Source organism: Meleagris gallopavo, chromosome 6 (assembly GCF_000146605.3).
Source record: "Meleagris gallopavo isolate NT-WF06-2002-E0010 breed Aviagen turkey brand Nicholas breeding stock chromosome 6, Turkey_5.1, whole genome shotgun sequence".
In the NCBI taxonomy this organism is placed as follows: Eukaryota; Metazoa; Chordata; class Aves; order Galliformes; family Phasianidae; genus Meleagris; species Meleagris gallopavo.
Genome location: NC_015016.2, coordinates 41,951,314 through 41,959,027, shown reverse-complemented (window position 1 = coordinate 41,959,027; position 7,714 = coordinate 41,951,314). Strand labels below are relative to the sequence as shown.

General features: G+C 44.2%; 1 long non-coding RNA gene across 1 annotated transcript in view; it reads right to left on the bottom strand.

The window, feature by feature from the left end:
* Positions 1 to 5,969: 5,969 nt before the first annotated feature.
* Positions 5,970 to 7,714, bottom strand: part of LOC109368297 — an 11,401-nt gene continuing 9,656 nt past the window's right edge. Inside the window, exon 4 of the long non-coding RNA XR_002116202.1 lies at positions 5,970 to 7,125. This is a non-coding gene — a long non-coding RNA (uncharacterized LOC109368297). The remainder of the gene's footprint in view (positions 7,126 to 7,714) is intronic.

Here is a 7,714-nt window from a genome sequence, read left to right as displayed (position 1 = left end):
TGAAGGATCTGCAACTCACTCTGAACCACCAAAACCCAAATACTACATCGAGACGTGAACTGAATGAAACCTTTGCCTCAGGCACTGGTCATGGGAGCAGTTTGCCAAGTCAGTCCCGTGTCCAGCCTCTGCAAGGTATCTGAGTTCACTGGCCATTACCAAACTGCTGCCTCGAGGTATTAGAGATGCCAATCCTAATGAAGATCATGATTTCTCTAGGAGGGCTGCTTGCATTCTCCAGTGCCAAATGCTGCATGCCATTCCTGTGGATCTTTGAGTAGCAGTAGCACCCTCAAATGAGTTAACATGGATTGATGATAGCAAAGGAACTGTGTATCCAGAAACCTCTGCTGTACTGGAGACATGAGGTTCTTCCTCAATTCGCACTCAGAGAACTCAAAGTTTTCCTCTCTCCAGGTCTGACTATTCTTCACTAAAGGTGTCCAAAGCAGGGCATAACAGTCTTCCCAGGGGTATGGTGGAGTAGAAGCCCATGGATGAAGAGCTATGCAGCCTACACACTCCTGTCTGCTTCAGGGAATGGGCAAGACCATTCTTTTTCCTAGCAGGGTAACCCTGACAGATGCTGTGAGAAAACTCCTCCTGCAGCAGTACTAATGGTTGAGCCTTGCACATGGGGATCCCTACTCATTTGCAGCACATCAACTCCTACACCTCTTTCAGTAAGAATTTGTTAATCTATGGGGTAGCTTTTCCAGTCAGAAACCCTAACAGCTAGAGATAAATTAAGTCGGAATTGGAGGCAGACCAAGAACATTTGAGTAATCCATCCAGCCTATGCAAGATCCCCCAAGACAGGAAATCTCAGCAAGAGCCTAGAAAGAGATTATAAAAGAAAATAAGCCCAGGCTTTGCATTCATGAGCTGGTGGGACAGCCAGCAGAAGTGTGAACACATGACAGGCTGTAAGACCTACTGCCAGCACAGCCTGTTACATGCACACATCAAACATAAGCAACCTCAGCTGTGACCAGAACCTCTTTAGAAGACAAAAATCTCATCCTTCAGGACGTATCATTTATTTTTGTGGATTTGTCCTACAGCATCTTCTGCTGTTGCTTTTCCTCAAATACCTCTGAGAGAAGAGAAAGTTAACGAATCCTTTGCATATAAGTTCACCCCAAGGTTGGGCTGCAGCCAGTCATATATTTTCCTGTTAGCACAGAATTATCTAACACCCTGCCTGTCCCCAGAGGAAAGACTACAGGAAAAAGGCACAGTGCCATGATCCAGAGGTACATCCTGAGGTTGTAGAGCCCAGGGCCACTTGCAGGGCTGTTTTTCACAGCCTCAATACATGCTGCAAGTGCCTAATCAAGGTGGCAGGACTTCCAACAGATAGCAATGACAGGACTGTGGGGGCTATTTCTCCACTCAAGTGTGTCTTTCTTGTATAATAATGATGCTCTTAAGGTCAGGAGTTGTACCTCTGCCATGTACCTCCACTGACACAAATACCCTGCCACTCACTTCAGGTTATTTCCGTGCTTGCTGAGGACAAGGGCTGGACAAGATACTTTCCCCACAGGCACCGCTGACTGACAGCATATATCACAAATCCCATAAAACATCAGGGCAGCATTTCTCCAACATGTACATGGACACATTCCAGACTAGTACATGTTTCTAGAAAGGAAAACAAACACAGGTTGTCCTTTCTAGGGGCACTGTCTTGAGGCTTAGTGAGGCTCTGGAATATAGGAAGGTGTGTAATCATGGAAAGCATGAGAAATCTGAGAGCAGACGAAGGGGACTTGTACAAGAGCTAAGTGGGATAGGATAAGGACTGCCAAGCTTTTAGGAGAAATTGGAATTTAATGAAGTGATTGAACAAAGAAATTGAAAGCCTCCTTTGCCTCCTGCAAGGATGGAATGGATCTGAGCAATACTTGGCTTGGCTGCTTTACAGGGCTGTTATTTAATTTTAAATAGTTGGAAGCTTTCAATGTACTTCATAATTTTATTGACATTTATGATTTGAGTTACTTAATCTTGAGAACACAAACATAACACTGCTCTGTCTTTCACCCAAGAGGATGAGGAGTTGGTGCCTGCATTGCTTTTGTGTAGCAGATCTGGTGCTGTTTGCCTCGCTTCATCACTGTTGCAGGATGTGGACCTTGCACTTCTGCAGAGCTCAAAGAGAATGAGGTAGCTCAGCAACAAATGCTTTTTCAATTCTGAATATGTGGATACCTGTAAAATTAGCTTACATTGTGTTTAGCTTGGAAGGCTGTGACACTGGCCTTGCTCAAAGAGAGCCCGCAGTGCTTCCGTGCCACACTGTGATCTTTCCTGGGGCCCTGGACAACCTGATTTGGTACCCAGGAAGGGATTTGGAACTGGGTGATCTTTGAGATCCCTTCCAACTCAAGCCATTTTATGATTCTATGATTCTGCCCATGAACTGGGCTGGAAGGAACAGAGCCACAGCCACCTTGACAAACACAAGCTGGGGGAGAGACCTTAAATCCACAGCGAAGCTCTCACTAGATCCCAGAATGCAGGGGAAAACCTAGAACACATTCTTCCTTCATTCTCTCCAGCAAAGGATCCCACAGAAACAAGTATGTGAAGCGTGAGTATATTCAATGTTACATTAGCACCAGTATCCAGCTCACATGTCCTATGTCCCAGCTCAGGTCTGTTAATATGGGAGGGCAGATGCTGCCAATAATCGAATGCATTACAATGGGAGAATATATGTGGCAAGTATGTCATTAATTTCATATGATTCTGCTCTCATTTAGGGGCATGCAATTTTCATTGACTCAACAAGATGCTGTACCCTTACAACGGACTTTACTCCTTAATTCTAACACCGTGAGATTGGTGTTGACACTTCAAAGGCATTACAGTAGCAGAAAGCTTGACCCTTGCTCTTTGCTACCAAATGCATTTTCAGAGTATGACCAATTTGTAAAGCCGAACATTACACTCATTAGTTAGCGAATGAAGAGCACTTTGAAGATTAAAAGTGCTATTATTATTTCCATATTTTCTCCAAACACAGCTCCCATACTGAAGCCATGTGTGTCAAATCTAAAGCATTTCCTCCAACATGTTGTTTTAGAGACAACCCTCCCCATGTGCCTCAGTTGCTCTGCCTCCAGCTAGGCTTTCAAGACTGTTTTGGTGCAGCAGACGATGAAGCAGAATGGAGGAACTTTCCAGCTTGGATTTCATAGCTGTTAGGGAACAGCTCCCAACACAACAGCAGTCATGAGAGCCTGTGCAGGGGTTGAAGCTGCACTACAGTGCCGGGACCTAGGGGTGAGGAGCTAGCGAGGCTATGAAAGAAGGTGGGAGATGAAGTCCCCTCTGCAAAGTTTCTGCTGTTTCATGAACTAGCAGAGGCAGAAGGGAAGGAAGGCCAAAAGGCTCAAATCACTCCACAATGAGTGCCGAAATGGGCAAAGTGTGTCTTCTGTGAGGCAGCATTTCTGGTAGGAACACAAAGCCTTTACGGCTGCTGGAGGCATTATTTGCTGCAAACAGCAGAGAGACATGACAGGTACTGCCGGACACATAATAAGCAGGAATGAGCATTATTGTTAATCCAATTCCATCAAAGATTGGACTCATCACAGAATCTCATTTAGAGTCCAGAGCAGCAGCCCCAATATTGCTAGGGCATAACATTTCATCTAAATAAACATATCTCTCAGTACAGCCTTCAGTCCTTGGCTGTCATTTGCTGTCTCCTCCTCATCTCCCAAATGCTGCAGCTATCATCTGTCCACCCCAGTTTACCCCAGCCAAGCATCTTTCCCGCTGTTTATTAGAGCCTGGCTGCCAGTATTTATTTCCCTACTTAAATGATCTGCGGTAGGAGGAGGCTGGTAACAACCTAAAGGAGCATATGTAAAAAATGCATTTATCTTCCAACGCAGCTTCCAGGGCTGCAGGTGCTGGGTGGCACTTGTGCACATCAGGGCTGTACGCTGAGTTTCAGCTCTCAGACGTTTTCTATTTATCATGGTTCCCAGATGCAGTATCAGTGAATGTCCCAGCACTCCTCCCTGCTTCCGTGGTATGCCAGGTAAGGAGAGTATGTCTAGACAGAAGACAGGCTGGAGCTTGGGATAATTTTTCCTCCAGCAGCCCCCTGACAGCTTTCAGCAAAGGCTTGACAGCTAGGGATTTATGGATGGGTTGCCGAGTCCGAGCAGACAGATACCTTACCCAGGTGCTTTTGTGGGCTTGGGAGACATAGGAGGCAGCTGCCAAAACAGCACGATGTGGGAGGATGTGCTTAATGAGAGCTTTGTGTGGCAAATTCTTGAATGTTTATTAAATTGAAATTTGCACAATTTCTGACCGCTAAGCTGAATAAAACGTCCCTACAGACAGGCATGCCCAAGAACAGAGGCTGAGCTGTAGTTGACTTCCCAGCCCAGTGTTGTGAAGATTGGGCCTGCTGTTTATTTTTAACACTTGAGTTTTGCACCGTGGTCTCCTTCTACTTCACGACTTTGATAGCAGCCGGATTGCTCCACATGAATGAAACGAGAGAATAAAGTTGACTGCAACTTTTAACTACAACTGCAGAGAAAGCTTCAGAATGCAGCAAAAGGTGCACATGAATTTATAGCAAAGAACATGATGAGTGGATGGCTTACTCGGAAACTACAGCAACACGGCGTAACAGCCCTTTCATCCAAGGACTCAGCAGCAGAGGCCTTGTTCTGCTGTACACAGCACTACAGAAACAGTGTTACACACTTTACTACCTATGTGCAATAGAATGCCTTTTCTTGCACTTCTGAAAAACTGGAGTGCCAAATCTCACTGACTGCAATTAGCCTTCTGCCTTAGTTGTGTGGTTCTTCTGCTTACTGCTTCTTCTTGATGAAACCTTCGTGTTCAACGAGGGCTCGCTGTGCCTTGAAAACTTGATTAACTTCTATAGGGGATGCTAACATAGCTTGGATAACTGAGCACAGGTAGGACAAAATTGACAGGAAACTGAAGAATGCCAGAAGACATAAGTTTGTGGTAGAGAAGTACCAAGAGAAGTACCAGCCACGCTGTGATGTTCAGATAGCGGGTCCCTCCTTCAGCTGCAAACAGGAACTCAATCTTGTTACCTGTGATTAATGCGTTCATGCTTTTAAAAGCCGTCAGTACTGTGTGAGGTGAGTTCTCAGGAGGTTTACAACAATATTCATTCACTGCTTTGTATTTAAAAAATAATAATAATAATAAAAAATAAAAATAAAAGACCGTCTTTGTGATTCTTAGTGCTTCTGCCAGTTCACTGTTCAGTGATCACATGCACAGCAAAATGAATGCCTTGAGTGCAAAGGGTGTATCTGAAGACATTAACTTGTAACTAAGCTGAGCAGGTAATGACTGGTGTAAGTGAAATGGCTGTATTGACTGCTGGCAGGATCAACTCAACAAAGCAGTCGTTTCCACAGCTGCATGATTGTTCAGCAATATTTGAAAAACTACCCCATGGCTCTGTAGTGCCAGTGGATAATGAGCCCTGACCTATGCTCAGAGGGATCAGCAGTGGTTGCAGCCAAAGGGTTGTTGGTCCTGATGGCCCATCAGTTCCACATGCACCCACTCTGAATTAGTTGCAGAGGTTTTATCCAGGAACAACATGGGGAGGATATGGCACTTGCAAGAGTCAGTTCAGCCCTTCTGACTTATATGAGGGGATATTAGGAAAAGATTCTTCAATGAGAGGGCACTGGAATGGCCTCCCAAGAGCAAGTATTCCTGACATTCAGAAATCACTGGTTATGCAGGTGAAAATAAAAAATTTGCAATTCATTACATTAACTTAAGAGATTCATAAAGCACTGCTCTATGATCAAAACCATGTTTTCTACATCCAGACCAGTGGGCCCCCCAATCTGGCTGTGACTTGCAGAGAGGTGACCAGATACTCATGCTAGTCACTGTGCAAGAAAGCACTTGAGCATTTACATCTGAAATCAATTTATTTGCTTACAGATTTGCTGGGCAAAACTAGGACTCCTTACTGGATTTAATCTGTATCTTTCTTGGAGTAACATGCAAAGATTTCTTTTGAATGCCTACCTATGTTTTTAATCCTTGAATTGCTGAAATAAGAACTCCATCTTAAAGGCCTTTGCCTTTAAATTCCTTGGGACCAAAAGAAGTGGACATTTGGGCAGTGGCAGTGGCACTGTTTCCCCTGCAATATGAAGGCTTCTTCAGTCTGTTGCATTATTAACAGTGAAACTCCACATGATTTCAGATAAAAGCCTCTGATGCACTTTAATTTCCAGGAAATAAGATGTCTTTATTAGAAATATTTCCTTAGGTCAGCGTTCAAGACTTACAGGATGGCTTACGTTGCCAAGAGCAATGTGTGCATTTAAATCTGTAAGCAGATTTAGCATCTCTCTTCTGAAATGCAGTATCCTGACAGGTAGTAAATCCTGTACGTCTCTTGGAGGTCACGTTTCACCCCATGAAAGGTGGGAACAGTCAGTAACTGCAAATATACACTGAGAGACCTCAGCCACGCACTCAGAGAAGCCGACTTAAAACACAGAGATGAGTCAGCCACTCAATAGCCATTTACAACAGAAGGTTGCTACTTCCAACAATGATGGACCATGGACCATGCTATGGTGAAGGAACAGTACTCTAGAGTTCAAAGAGTTCAAGTCACACCAGGCTTCCCAAAATGAATGCCTGCAGTTCATCCCAAATCTAGAAGGCAGGCAGAACGTGCCTCAGAGCACTATTGATGTTGAGACATCTGACCATGTATCATACAGTACTAAGAGAAGGTCTTGACCTGTTACTATTGAGCAACAGGTTGCTGCAGGAATAAAGAAAAGAGAGTGTGCAAGATTTAGGAGAAGAAAGAAACAAGTCATGCTTGAGTGTCCCTGACACGTCACCTTTAAAAGTGAAATTACTCACTGGTCTCTGTAATAGAGGTGCTGTATGAAGTCTTTGATGTCTATCAGTGAAAGCCGAGCAGAGGATCTAGTCAGAGAAGATACCAACTTGAAGTATTAAAAAGATGCTGGACACAGAGTGTCATGTTCATGATTCCAATAAATGTTTCCTATGCCAATCTCATATATATCGTAGGGAGCATGTTCAACCAACCTGTCAAAAAAGCCAAAAATAACAAGAGAGGAGCATTAAGAAACAGAGAAAGGACAAGTTACAGTTTGGTCAGTCATGGGGAATTACACTTGGAAATTGCAATCCAGTCTCCCACTATGCAGGTGTTCATGTTAGTCCTTAAAACCTCTACTTATTGTCTTCAAACAATCAGAATGGCTACAGCATAGCAAACGTTGCCAGAAAGTGGAGTCTGGAGAAGAAGAGAAACACTGGGAAATTCAATCCAAATTTACTTGTTTCAAGTCCCACAAAGGCAGCATTTTCTTTTTTCAATATTGAAACATTCATTTCCAGTTTGAGCAACATTTAATTCCTTTCAACACTTCTTTCTGAGGTGGCATTTTTCATTTAACAAGGAAGTTGCATGGAATCATAGAATCATAGAACCATAGAATCATAGAATGGCCTGGGTTGAAAAGGACCACAATGATCACCCGGTTTCAACCCCCTGCTCTGTGCAGGGTCGCCAACCAGCAGACCAGGCTGCCCAGAGCCACATCCCGCCTGGCCTTGAATGCCTCCAGGGATGGGGCATCCACAGCCTCCTTGGGCAACCTGTTCCAGTGCC